Below are 14,900 nucleotides of genomic sequence, written 5' to 3' on the forward strand. Positions count from 1 at the left end.
ATTTGTCTGGCATGATCTATTTTTGACAAACCCATGTTGGCTTTTAGTAATGACTTTGTTTGCCTCTAGGTGTTCGTTGATTCGTTGTTTGATTATCTTTTCCAGGATCTTCCCAGGTATTGAGGTCAGGCTGATAGGTCTGTAATTTCCTGGATCCATTTTTTTTCCTTTTTTGAGGATGGGAACTACATCAGCTCTTTTCCAGTCCTCTGGTAGTTCCCCTGTGTTCCAGGATCTTTGAAAAATATAGTTCAGTGGCTCCGATATCACATCTGCCAGTTCCTTGAGAACTCTGGGGTGTAATCTCTGGTCCTGGCGATTTGAACTCATCTAGGCTGGACAGGTGCTCACTAACGATTTTCTTGCCTATCTTAACTTGTGTTTCTGTTTTGTTTTTTGTGGCACTATTTTTGATAGGTTGGTCTGTTTTTTCCCTTTGTGTAAAGACAGATGCAAAAAATGAGTGTTCTGCTTTCTCCCTGTTGCTTGTCACCTTCTTGCCACTTCCACCCACTAATGGACCAATCATTTCCTTCACTTTTTTCTTGTTTTTTACATGTTGAAAGAAGCTTTTTTTGTTATTTTTGACTTTGGTCGCAAGCCTCAGTTCATTTTGAGCCTTGGCTTTCTTCACTTCATCTTTGCAGGCTCGGGCTATTTGCTGATATTCTGACTTAGTTATGTTCCCCTCTTTCCACTTTCTATACTTGTCCTTTTTATCTTTCAATTTGTCAGAGAGTTCTTTATGCAGCCATGCTGGTTTCTTTTGAGAGCTGTTATTTTTCCTCTTTGTTGGTATTGTGCTAGACTGTGCTTTTATTATCTCATTTTTCAAAATTTCCCAAGCTTCTTGAGTTGTTTTCCCCTTGAGGATTCTCATCCATGGAATCCTTCCCAAGCCCTCTCTAAGTTTATTGAAATTAGCTCTCTTGAAGTCCAAGACTCTAGTTTGACTGTGTTCTATTGGTTGTGCTTCTATAATGTTGAATTCATTTATGATATCAAGACATGTGAACAAATAAACCTGCTCTTTTCAGATCATTTATAAATATGGTATTTTCAATGAACATGTGCATTCCCATTATTTATCTTCCCATGTATAGAGCCATAGTTAAATAATGGGCAAAGAAATGATCCCCCCTAACGTGTCATGCAGTAAAAAGAGACTTTGTGAGATTTGTACTTTCAGACTTGCAAGACTCTGTTAATATAACTTTCCAATAAAATAGAATTGGCTCATCTGGACATATTTCCTATCTATGTGGGAGGCTGATACAGGCCCAAAGTCACCCAGCCAGCTTTCATACTGCAAGAAGGGCTAAACTCACAGTGTCCTGATTTCTAAGCCAGCACTATATGAAGAAAAATGCTTCACTGTCTGATTCATAATATTTGGTTAGAATGAATTGGATAATTTACACTTACCTATTCTATTAATAGTTATGTGGATTGGAAATGTGTTTGGATTATTTATGGAAGTGGGAGTTGCCATTTTATCTCAAGATATAACTTCAGAGAGAGTATTTATGGCCTCCAGTGGTATTAGACTGCATCTCTAATAATCTGTACCAAGATCAGGCTATACCAATTGGAGCTTTGCTATTTCTACTGTGTTTTCCCGAAAGTAAGTCCTAGCTTGATTTTTTGGGCCTAATATAAGCCCTACCCCCAAAATAAGCCCTAGTTTTGAAGTGAGGTGCATGCCCAAAAATCAAGCTAGGGCAGAGGTGGGGGTGGAGCTACCCCACATGCCATGCACCCACTTACCAGGTCCCCCATGAATTGACACTTGCCTTTCCTCGCCAGCCCACTTCTTCTGTGGCATTCCCCGGCCTGCATTTTGCAGTCAGAGGCATTTCTGGAAGGCCTCTGCAGCCGAGAACCAAGCTATGGATTCAATCCATAACTTGGTTCTCAGCTGCAGAGGTGTTCCCAGAAGGCCTCTGACGGCAAAATGCAGGCCAGAGCTCGATTCTCAGCTGCAGAATGAAGCTGCTCCTTTGGCCACAGAAGAAGTGGGCCAGCTGGGTGGGAGTGTCGGTGCCGCTATGGCGAGATGAGTGGAAAAGACCTGGTGCCTCTTTTGGAGGCAAAAAGAAAAAAGAAAGACCGGGTGTTATTTTTGGAAAAACATGGTATAAGTAAAAAGCATGGAAAATCAACAATGAAAGCTGACACAAGATTAAGGACAAAAGTTGAAAGCCCTTACTCTCCTGATATAGTCCTGATCATACACATCTCAAGGACAAGAAAATCACAGCAAGTAACAATAATACAATATGTAAATATTCTGTGTTGGGAGCAGAAACTGATTTTTTAAGGATAATAAAAAGTGCCAGTATTATTGGTTAAAGCAGAACATGTGAACTACAAACATTGACAGAGTTCTAGAAACCTCTCTGAACATCATATAAATTCCAGGAAGAGAAATCTAGTCATATCTGAACAGAATAATATACTTTTTAGTCTAGCACCTGGTTAGAAGATTCCTGTGATGAGAACTGCGTTTCTTCTTCTTTCAATAAGCCAGGCAAACCTTGTGAAGTTCTGAGTGCTTTAAACTCTGCAATGAGCGAACTGCTCATTTCCTTTCCCCAGACCAGATGGGCTGGGACAATAAGCAGGGAAAGTTTACCTCCTGCCAGCCAGCACATATCTGCTTCCTTTCTGAAACAATAAAGCTTCACTGTGTATTTTCCACTGAATACTCTAGAGGGGAGACAAAAGAAATGGATAACAACTGAAACCCAATGATTAACGCTGTTCCTGCCTTCTCATGTACTGTCAGCACATTCTGGTATTTTGGTTTCTGTGTTTGTAGCCCCATACAAATATCCCTAAACTTTTATTATTATTTTTCACTAAAATGTGGATGGGAAGTTCATTGACTTAAATATTTCTGTCAGATTTTTTATGGCAAAATGATTTATACTTGTGTCTACAAGGAAAATTATACTCAGAATTTAATTGTTTTACTGACTGATATCTGCATTCTTATTTTTAAATTTTAGCAATGTTTTACTTTCCTAAATATGGATAGAGATTATCTACATTAATCAATAGGAATGGTAGCAAAAACTGCTGAGACCTAAGAGAAAGGAAATTTTCAAGTGAAAATACCAACTGATTAAAGACTATATTTTTAAATTTTTAATTACTTCAGTAATGTCTTAAGAAGCTTATCAGCCTCTTTTGTATTAACTGTTTAATTAATTGTATTAGCTACAATGTTTCAGTATTTTTGTTGCTTTGGACAGCCATGTTTATTTCTATTCTGTGAGGTGGGTGATTTATTAATAACATGCTGAGTGTTGATCACTCAGTCAGTCAGATGTTTAGATTGGATTTCTCCTATTGAGTCCTTCCCAAAGACCTGGGATAGGTGGGTGGGGATGTTTGATGCTGTTAAAGGTATTGTCACAAAGCTGCCTTTTGCAATGGACTGGTGGTGATTTTGTCTATGCAATAAGCTTCAAGTAGTTCGCTAGTTGTTTTGGGATTGTACCCAAGACACCTATTACTATTGGTACTATCTTTACTTTCTTTTGCCATAGTCATTCTATTTCTATTTGCAGTTCTTTGTATTTTGTTATTTTTTCCACTTTCTCTTCTATTATGCGGTCTCCAGTACTGCCATGTCTACTATCCATCCTTTTTTGTATTTCTTATTGACATATTATAATTATTATTATATAAATGTATAATCTGTTTTGAGTATAATAAAACATACATTTCCCTTTATTTAATTAAAAAACAATGCAGAAATAAATATTTCCTAACATGTTTATACGTACATAAAATTATTTATTTAATCAATTTATACATCCTGCAGATGTGATTCTCGGTAGCTAGCAACACATTAAAAATTCTATGAGGAACAATATCAGTGAAGCACATTTAAAAGTATATTTAAAGCATATTTATGCTTTAATAACAGTTGACTACCATCATCATCATATGTATAAATAATTTATGTAACATAAATGTTACAATTCTTGCTTAGCAACCAGTCACTTAGTGATCATTTGAAATTACGACAGATCCCTCCAAAGCTACTTATGATCCTATTTCAAAGCTGTAGCTGTTCAGCATTCCCAGGGTCATTCACCCTTATGACTGACTGCAGGGATGTCATAGATCTCTAGAAAGATTCAAACCTATTCTCCAAACTAATTTTTTAATCACACTATTCTATAAAAATATACTTAATATTTCTAATGAGCTGAACAGCATATTGGGCTGTAGTCTAAGGCTGCAGTTCTTTTCTTATTTGGAATTCATAATGAGAATGGATAATAGATATAGATAGATAGATAGATAGATAGATAGATGGATGGATGGATGGATGGATGGATGGATGGATGGATAGATAGGTAGGTAGGTAGATAGATAAACTGCATAAGATTTCAGAGATATTATACTTGTATTTGCTGTGAAGAACATTAGAAGCTTATTCTTTGCATTTCTTTTTATCTTTTCCTTTCTTCTAATTTCCTTCCTTCCTTCCTTCCTTCCTTCCTTCCTTCCTTCCTTCCTTCCTTCCTTCCTTCCTTCCTTCCTTCCTTCCTTCCTGTAAGGTTATTTCTTCATATTAGTTTTTGTTCAGTTTTATCTTTTCATTAAAACTTAAAAAAACATTTATATAAAAGAGACAAATTCTCTTGTTTCCAAGCGGAATTTAATATATATCATTTGTGTCAATTTATGCCATTTTCTTAATACAATTTGACACAAGAGATTTATAATGGCAATTATGTATTTATACAAATGATGCCATTTGGAATTTAATTTCATTGTTAACAGACACTCTTTGCCCCAAATAGTCCTTTAAATAGAAGCTATATTATATATTAAAATGGATAATAAGAAAGTGAGAAAAATAATATAGTGCTGGGACAAGAAATAGAATTCAGGTTTTTTCCTTTCCCCCCCAGCCAATTTTCATTTTTTTAAAATAAAGTTTTTGGTGCCCACAATGTCAGGATTCATGGCACCTGCTTGGAGACATTCCTACAGTTTTCTTGGCAAGATTTCAGAAGTGATTTGCCATTACCTTCTTCTGAGGGTTGAGAAAGAATGACTGGTCCCAATCATCTGTTGGCTTCATGCTTAAGGCAGGAATAGGACTTGTTGTCTCCTGGTTTCTCTCTAGCTCTCTTCAATTAACTTACAGAATATTGTTTGGATTTTTTAAATTTATTTTACAGGAAAAGGGAAATCAAAGATTTCAGAAGTTATGTTGAGTTTTAGCTTGGATTCTATATTGTGACATTTACCTTAATTCAACCTATCACATAACAAAATGCATCTCATTTAGAGTAAGCTGTCATTAAACAACAATGTTTAACTTCTTTCCTTTAGTTCAAAAATCCGAGACTGAACTCATATTCTACAAAAGAAGGAGTCATTAGTTAGCTAGCAGAGTTACCAAAGGTGATTTAAGGAAATGTTACACTTAAATAAGAAGACAAAGGTCACACGCAAGAGATACTTGAGCTTGTAATACGTTTATCATTTTGCACACGTCTCCTAATCGCATACAGTGGAAATCCATAGGGAGTTGATAAGTATGTATCTGTGAATTATTACTTTAGCAGAGCACTATTATATTTTAGTTTTTAGCATTTTTAAAGAGTCTGTAATAGTTATGAGAGATGAAGAATCCTGAATTAAGTACTGTTGCTATACACAGAAGGATAATTTCATTTTGATAAATTGCCTCGTGCATGTTAACTAATAACACAAAAAAATTAAGTAGCATCTTATCAGTATAAAGAAGTGGTAGCACCATTATTAATTTCTAAACCATAGGCATCTCACACAGGATTATGGTAAAGGTCAGACTATGTTTCGTTGAATTAAAAGCTATTCTGAGCTATAGCATTCCTAATCAACTCAGACCAAAAGGTGCATAGATCAGTTATAATGAGGCATCGTGAATTTAAATAAACTACATGGTTCTGTATAGTGATTTATAAATGCACTGTGGTATCCTTTTAACTCATTAGCTGTGAAAGATATTACTCTATGTATTATCCCCTATTTTTTGTGGTGTAACTATTTTTAATCACAGCATTTCTTCAAGAATGTAGCTTCTGCTATTTTTTTAAATTATACTTGGATTTAAAATATGAGCAATACACCCTGCATGCCCTTTCAGAACTTGCCTTTAATCTGATTTATTTCTTTTGAGGTTAACATTACTAAAATGGAACATTTGAAAGCTACTGAAGTAGTTTGTCAATTAATTTTCAAAAATCATTCTGTGGTATAGCTTGATTAAGGCATATATATATGAACATATTTTATTTTTCCACAGAAAATTCCAAAAGACCTAGGTTGGCTTTGAACTGCACACATATAAAAGATTAAGCTCCTCATACTTTCTGCTCCATAGAACAACCTTCCCAGCTGGACTCTTCTAATATGCTGACTACAGGTTCATCCTCATGTTCTCCCTGATCATAACATTAACATGTCATTATGACAATTTTTTGTCATGATATTGCCTGTTTCTTATGCCCAGTTCATACCTGAGGCAATGTGAAATTGCCTTTGACTCTTCCAGCCTTTGGATACTTGGCAAGGATGGCTGTGAAAGTTGGACTATAAGGAAGGCTGACCGACAAATAATTGATAATTTTGGATTGTGGTGCTGTGGAAAAAATTATTTCCTTGGACTTCAAAGAGATAAAATCAGTCAGTCCTAAAGGAAATTAATCCTGAGTGTTCTTTGGGAAAAGAGATATTGAAGTGGAAGCTCAAAAACTCAATGAGAAGAGAGGACTCATTGGAAAGATCCTGATGTTGCAAATGATTGACAGCAAAAGGAGAAGGGAATGGCAGAGGACGAGAGTAGTTAGATAGTGTATTGATGCAATTAACATGAATGTGGGCAAACTCTGGGAGGCAGGACATAAGAGCTGTGGTCCATGGGGTCACAAAGAGTTGGACATAATTTAGCATTAATTTCCATTTTTATTGACCATTTTAGACTACTAAAGCCCTGCTCCTTCTCTCATCATCACTGTTCTGCATGAATAATTGGATTGGGCTGCAGGGCAGATCATACACTTGGCTTCCATTGTGGCATCAATCTTTGTAATATCTGACAGGCTTTTTCAGAAGTACTTCTCAGATCTTGCTCAGGCTCATTATAAATATGAGTTGAGTCCTCCTTTGAAGTTGTTTTTAACCAGGAAAGAGAATACACCACTAGTCCCAATAGAAACAGTTTGAAAAGGCTGTTTGATTAAATTCTGAAGGAAGCAGGAAATGATGAATTTTCTGAAAATTGCAGTCATCCCAGGAAAAACTATGAGGCAAAAATGTCTGAGCTATCAAGAAGAGCAGGGAGATTTGAGCTGGAACCCACACTCCAGTTTATTTTCATGTGTGGCAAATGATAAGGGATTTCAGGAGAGAGAGGAAGTTGCCTAGTGAATTTCAGTTGTACTGAAATTCTCTTCTCTTCTCTTCTCTTCTCTTCTCTTCTCTTCTCTTCTCTTCTCTTCTCTCACCACAATCTTGGTAACATTTGCAGATCAGATATTATGGAGAGATGCAAAGTCCTTTTCTTCCCTTCCTATCATCTAATTCAGCAAATCTTAATTTGCAGAATGTTTCAATCTGTTATCAGTTTGCTATGGCTGTTATATTGTTAGCTATTTGTAAATTTGTTAAATTTTGATACTGCACTCTAAAATTCAGTAGTGGTTCTGTTCTCTGTTAGAAATCTTAACCCTGCAAAGTTGAACTGACCCAAGGTCACTTTGAGATTTACAGTAAAATGGAGATTTGAAGCAAGTTCCTCTGGTTCTACTTGGGTGCTTTAACCTCCATTCTGTTCTATTCTTAAGGGAATTATTAACACTGAGATTAAATTTTATAGAACTAAATGCTGGCCTTTTCTTGATAGTACTGCATCCTTCATGGGAACTAGGGGAATTATCTTCTCAAACCTCTCAAGAATTCCTTTGGGTAGGCCTTAGATCTAATTTTGACAACTGTAGCAGATACAGGAAATTATTTCTTTGCAACTTTCCTGATAGAAACACTTCTTTCATGAGAAGACCAGTAAATTATACCATGTGAAAGTTTACCCAGTTCTCACATTAGTTTCAAAAGTTTCAGAGGCACTGCATGGTCCTTTCTCACCACTTCTGGAAGGTTGAGGGCGCGGTGAAAGCACACACTCTATTTTCGCATAGCTGTTGCAGCCTCCAAAAATCACATGAGAATCAGACATGCTTTCAAGAATAGTTATTGTCAGGAGTTGGTTAAATGCTGGCATATCAATCAAAATGTTGTGGTGTGTCATATTTGATGCACATGTCACAAATTCGCCACTACTGCTTTGGGTGCTGAGATAACTGGCATCAAAATGACCCACTTTCCATCTTTCTCCCTCTGCTGCTACTGTTATGTATTCATATACTCAACAAATTGGTTAGTGCGGCATCTTTACACCTTAGTAAGCAAGACATGTGGATGAACCCTTAACATCCTAAATTGAATTTTGTCCATATGAACTGTTTTTTCTCCCCAATACTGTGGGAAATCTAATCAGTGTAATTGTGTCATCAAGACCTGAATCCATTGTATAGTTAATTATTCTAATATGTGTCAACTTTATGCTTTCTTTTTTCCTTTTGTTTTCTTTTTCTTTCTATTATAGATTAAAAGCAATGAAGCAATTAGATACATAGTTAAATAAATAAATAAATAAATAAATAAATAAATAAATAAATATGTGCAGTATATACACTTCACTTAGAGGGAAACAAAAGAAAGAATGTTTGCAACTGTCTATAATTTCAATCTGTGTTATTCATGACCAAAGAGATTCCAGAACAGTAGGTTAAAATAATGTTAGGAAAAGAAATGTTCTTCAGCATACCAACATTAGAAACAATTATTTTTTTTAAAAAAAGTAAAATGTTTAAAATATACACTGTAAATATAGCTCTGCAAAACATTCCGTTCCTTAGGCTTACAGTAATATCCAAGCAATAATACTAAGCAACTACTGGTAGTCGTTTACTTACAACCACAATGGAGTCCAAAATTTCCATTGCTAAGTGAGACAGTTATTAAGTAAGTTTTGTCCCATTTTACAACCTTTTTTGCTACAGTTGTTATGTGAATCACTTTAGTTAAGATAGTAACACAGTTGTTAAGTGAATCCCAATTCACTTTGCTTGCCAGAAGGTTGCAAAAGGTAGTCACCTGATATCAGGACACTGCAACTGTCATAAATATGAAGCAATTGCCAAGCATACAAATTTTGATTATGTGACTGTGGGGATGCTGCAACAGTCATAAGAGTGAAAACAGTCACAAGTCACTTTCAGTGCCATTGTAACTTTGAACGGTCAGTAAATGAACTGTTGTATCTCCTGTATATGGTTTATTTGGTTGGTTATTAGGGTGATCTGTACACATTCTTTCACCCCAATTTTTTTTTAGCTGAATTATGTTCCTGCAAAGCTAAATCTGCCTAAAATTATTTAAAATCATTCCAGGTCTGCTGCACTGTGTCTGTAAAGCATCTTTATGGAAAACCACAAGGCTTCTGAAGCAGATGCATAATAGAAATTTACTATCAAGTCATCTGAGTGTAATGTAAGTAGCATATCATATATTCTCACAAATTGTCTTATGAAAGGGAAAATTGCAATAGAAAGTGAGCTCTCTAGGAAGAAACTTTACAAATATATTAATCCTGCCTGCTATATAAGTCTCTTCTGGATGAAAAATGAATGAACATGTACATTAAAGCAAATACTAAGAATGATCACGTTCAGTTCCACTTTGAAAATGTATTTATTTTAGAATATGATAGCTGGCCTTAGCTATCTGCTGTGTGTATTTGGAAAGTCCTTTTACCACTGAATTATAGATCCTCAAGCTATATGAAAAACTAGCTCAAATTCTCAGGTGTTCTTCAAATATCATCAGTTGTCTCTTGGTTACATACAATTTTAGAATCCCAAGTTTGTATTCGGAAAGAAAATATTTGGAAAAAAATATTTAACTCTATGGCAAATGCTGAGCCTGCATATGCATGAGTTAAAAATATGGTGATATGAAGGCACATGCAAATCCTTTGTGTCTATATGCCTAGTTTCTCTGAGATCTTCATATATTAAGTCCTGGAGTTTATAGATAAATGTAAGCATGAGCAGCTGAATGAATTTAGAAATGATTCTGAAGGCCCTTTATTAAGACAATATTCCAGCAAAGGGAGATCTATAAGTGCATTGAGCTGTAGACATTTACAGTACAATCCATATTTATTTTGGAGTTTAGCTATGAAGATCTGCATAGATACTGTACTTTATATCCATGGAATCTTAAGTTGGGACTTTCTGCATGCTGTCACCCTAGTTACTCTCCTTTCCTTATGTATAACTTATACAGTATAAGATGTATGGTAATGGCTCAGTACTATTCTGAGTGCCTTCAATTGTGCAATTCTATCTCTCATTGGTGTCCGATTTTTATTCATAATATTTTGCCACACTGAAGAACAACATTGACCTCTGCTCATAGTAGGCTTTTGGAATATCAATAGTTTCATATGCAGTGTAAAATTATGCACAGTTGGTCTTTATCATCTATTTTGTCAAGGAGGACATTTGTATGCTTCTCTGGATATAAAAACAGTCTTCTTTCATATTACCATTCTATCACAATACAGGCATTTTCATAGTTTGCAGTTGGCACCAGCATTATTAGTTAATGTATCCCCTTTTGGTATAGCTACTGCTATAGCAATCTTTATTGACAGTCTGGCCACACTTACTCCTTTCCTGTTATCAAGCCTGCAAAATCTGTGCCAGACAAACAAATGTTGTTCTGTGAAATTAAGATCATTCTCTTGACGTTACGGTTCCTAGGACATTTGGTCAACTTGGAGAAGCCTTTAACATGCTGTTTCTATCCTATTCATCAGGGAGGCCCTTCAATTTTGTCTCTGCAATGGCTTATTTTCCATGGGATTTCATGGTTGCCTTTTTTCAGCAAATTGGTTTGGGATGATCATTGTTTTTTTGCTATGATTAGTTATAACTTATTAGGTTATATATGAAATTGTTCCTTCCATAGTAGCACAGCTGGGTTTTCAATAATTATTGGTTATTAGTTTCCTGTGTATCCCTTTCACCCTACCATCATACACTCATCATTCCCCTTTAGTCAGAAACAGGGAAAAGGAATTTCTGGATGTTGTATGTCAGGGATGACCATAGGGGACAGGTTGGTCAATGACAACTACAGTTTCATGTTGTAAAATTCAAATGTACTGCTTGCATGAAAGGGTACTGCTTGCAGCTGGCGTCACAATGAGACAATATTGCTTTCGTCAGATCCTATGGATGCCACTGCACAATCCCACCTTCATTGCTCAGGGAGACTTCTCTATGTATGAATCTGATGTGTTGTATTTCAAAATGCCCTCTTATTTGGTCAGGTGATCTTTAATAGCTCCTAGAACAGGCATGTCAAACCCGCAACGTCACGTGATGTCACGCGACATATCGGAGCTTTTTCGCCATTGCCGGCAATGGGGTGGGCGCAGCTCTGGTATGATGAAACCAGCCCACGGGCTGGCAGTTTGACACTCCTGTCCTAGAAAGTTTGAACTGACTTTAGTCCTTGGAATATTTTGAATTTATGGCCATTCTTTCCTTCTGTAGTGTGGCCATGTTGAGGAATCTATGAATTTTTATTTCTTTTTAAATCAAAATTCACCATTATGTCCATATTCTACACAGAAGTTAATTTTAACTTTGATTTATTGAAACAAATCAACTTTATAAGCCCAGCTTTGAATGTTACTTACACTAGTAAAAATATCAGCAAGTGTTAATCACAGTTATCCAATATATATCTTATATCTTCTTCTGAGCTCTGTTACAGAAGTGGGCAAGGGTCGGACCTGGGAACTTCAGACCCAGTTAAATTAATTTTTGTTAGGCTCACAGACATCCTGTGTTGAAATACTTGCTTTAAATTACCTCAAGTCATGCTTCATATTTGTTCTTCCCAAAGAATGTAATTTTAAGAGAAGTTCTGATATTACAATATAGATTTATATAATACCTTTTAAAGCAAATTAATTTTATTCATATGTCCCAGGGTAATGCACAGATTATTCCATTCCATAGTATTTGAACAAATGTTTACCAGAAGGAGCAGCCAGTTATCTACCCCAATGCTGTTTGGGGCCACAAAGTGGTACAGACCATTTCTGAAAAATAAACTTAACGTCTGCCTTTCTGAAGAGCCAGGAGTGTCAGTAAGCAGAATTACTGCTACTAATAACAAAGAACTTTCTTGTAATTCTCACTTGTCATGATTACAAAATAGGATTTCAAAAATTTCCCAACATCCTTGGGGTGTCATGTTTAAAAGGAGGCTGCCCTTCCAGTTCTGAAGTCCATCTTTTGATTTTTTTTCGTCTTCCAGATATAGAATATACATGATTTGACTGTTTCAAAATGGACAGATCTATTAATGTGAAAATGTTCAAAAAAGATAAAATAAAGAGGAACACATTATTTAGGTGTGTACAATGTTAACATTACTTAACAGCATAGCAATCTAAATTAAACTAAATTAATATATTTAATACCAAAGAGTAACAATTATACATTGGTATGCCTTCTTTTTGGAATTCCAAACCACACTTAAGAACATTATGAAATACATTGTGTCTTATTCTTCTGTTCTGAAGAGGACGGAGTGGAAAAATAATTTCACGCTGCATATAATCCATTTGGTATGAAAGAAACTTGAAAATTATTTAGTTACAGATTCTCTGACCAGACTTGAAAAATAGCATACATTATGTTAATAGGCAACTATTTGAAAATGAACTTGAATATTAAACACAGGAAGTTTGAGTTCTAACATGACAGTAGGTATTAATAGACTGTCAAGAAAATAGGTTTGCTTTAAGAGTTTTAGTTCTCTTAATTACTTACTAAATTACTATCACCTTTTTCTCCTTTTTAAGTTACTTTCTCAATTATTATCAACTACAAGTGCAGTTCAGTTAAAGTACAATGTTTAGATTTAACACCATTTAGTAACCTAGAAGTCAATGAGATTAAATAGGCTTATATCTACTGTAGAAAAAAACTGTGCATCATCTGGATAATGAACACAAAGAAATGTAAAAACATAATTTATATACTACTAAAACTTTTTGTAACTTTCATTTGGGCAAAATTGGAAGATGTAAGTCAACAGATATTGAACCAAGGTAACTCAAATGGGCTAACTTACAGAATGCCAGGATCCATGACTCCCATGTGAATGAAATTTGGGGATGTTGTGGCCCTTTCAGCACTACTGCTGCTTCAGTGTCATATGATCTTCATTTCCCATGCTCCCTGATAGCTTCCAAGAAATCAATGGGGAATCTGGCAGAAAGTTGATCAGGATTGCCAACACTCCTTGCAACCTTTCCAGTAGCAAAGTCTTAGTTTATGGGAAGCTTGAAGAGAGAAAGTCAATAGGGAAGCCAGCAAGGAAACTCACAGGATACTTGGGCAAGTTCCCCTATTCACATACCCTCCCTTAGTCACTCTGTGCTCACACCATGCTGGCCATTCATGCAACCATTTGCTCCTAACCCACTCATAGTAGCCATTTATCTGCCTGCTGACTTTGGCTTTGCATGTTCCTACCAGCTTTGTGATCCTAATTTAAGCAAATGGGAAAGGTGTAAGAGAAAGGAGGGAGAGAGGGAGAGAGGGAGAGAGGAAGGATTTCTGATGTTCCCTACCAGCTTCCCACAAAGAAACTGATAGGAAGTCGGAAGTCGCTCCTCTCCCACTGTTTTTTTTTTTTTTTGCCTATCCAAGGTAATTCTGTTTTTTTTTTGTTTAAATAAGATAATAATATAGATATATGGATATAATAGAATTATGGGATTACAATATAATAATATTTTTCAGAATGGGTGGGTAGAAAGGAATCTTAAGTAACAAAAGGAAGTCAAAAAGGTTATGTAATTATGTACTTCTTTAGTTTAAGAAATCATTTTGTTGAACCTTCTGCAAAACTTCCCTACAATATCAGCATGAGAAGAATAGCATATTTTAACTATGTTTAACATCCTTTTCTTGTCTGCCATTTTAGTTGTTGCCTTGTACAGTGACCATTCACAGTTACATCAGTGATGAAAATATAACTTTGCAACAAATTGTTCCACTTACAACCTTTGCAGGTCTGTAAAGTGAAGGAAAGCTGAAATAGGATCATAAGACAGATGGTTTCACTTAATGATATGTCAGGTATGCCATCATAAATAGTATCATTGAACTAGGAAATTCTAGGAAAGAAGCCAAAGAGTCTAGGATTCACGTGATAATCTCATCCACCTTTCCAGGCCATGGAAGACAATCAAAGGGAAATAATATAGTAACTGAATTATTATATAAATGCTATCAACAGGAAATGATTGGAACAAAATATGTTAAATCTGCTAATATTTTCTTTGATAGGGCAAGCTAGATCAGAGGGCTTTAAATGAAAAGTTTCCAGAAAATGGCCAAATTGTAGTAATCGTGCTGTTACACAGTGATGGACCTCAATATGCTTGGTTTCTATTGTAAGCAGAACTTTTATTCTAGATTTGTTATATTTTAACTTTGGTTTAGGGATTTTGAGTCTTGACTCTACATGAACAAAGCAACTGATGGCACTTTTAATTGGGCTGCAAGACTGTCAGAAATATGGGTTATCTTACCAACAATGTGACTACTACATTCTGGACTAAATGAAGCTTCCATATTATCGCCCCAAACTGCCAATGTAGTATATATTGCAGTAGTCAAGTCATGTGGTGACTTGGTTGTGGGTTATTATTGAAGTTGAACAAAACCTCC

At 35.6% G+C, this 14,900-nt stretch overlaps 1 long non-coding RNA gene across 2 annotated transcripts in view; it reads left to right on the forward strand.

The window, feature by feature from the left end:
• The window catches only part of LOC120310081, a 185,435-nt gene that overhangs the window by 4,782 nt on the left and 165,753 nt on the right, over positions 1 to 14,900 (forward strand). For both annotated transcript variants that reach the window (XR_005557261.1, XR_005557260.1), the window contains exon 2: positions 9,525 to 9,624. This is a non-coding gene — a long non-coding RNA (uncharacterized LOC120310081). The remainder of the gene's footprint in view (positions 1 to 9,524; positions 9,625 to 14,900) is intronic.

This window comes from Crotalus tigris, unplaced genomic scaffold (assembly GCF_016545835.1).
Source record: "Crotalus tigris isolate CLP2741 ecotype Arizona unplaced genomic scaffold, ASM1654583v1 scf7180000018115.866842, whole genome shotgun sequence".
NCBI classification, from domain to species: domain Eukaryota; kingdom Metazoa; phylum Chordata; class Lepidosauria; order Squamata; family Viperidae; genus Crotalus; species Crotalus tigris.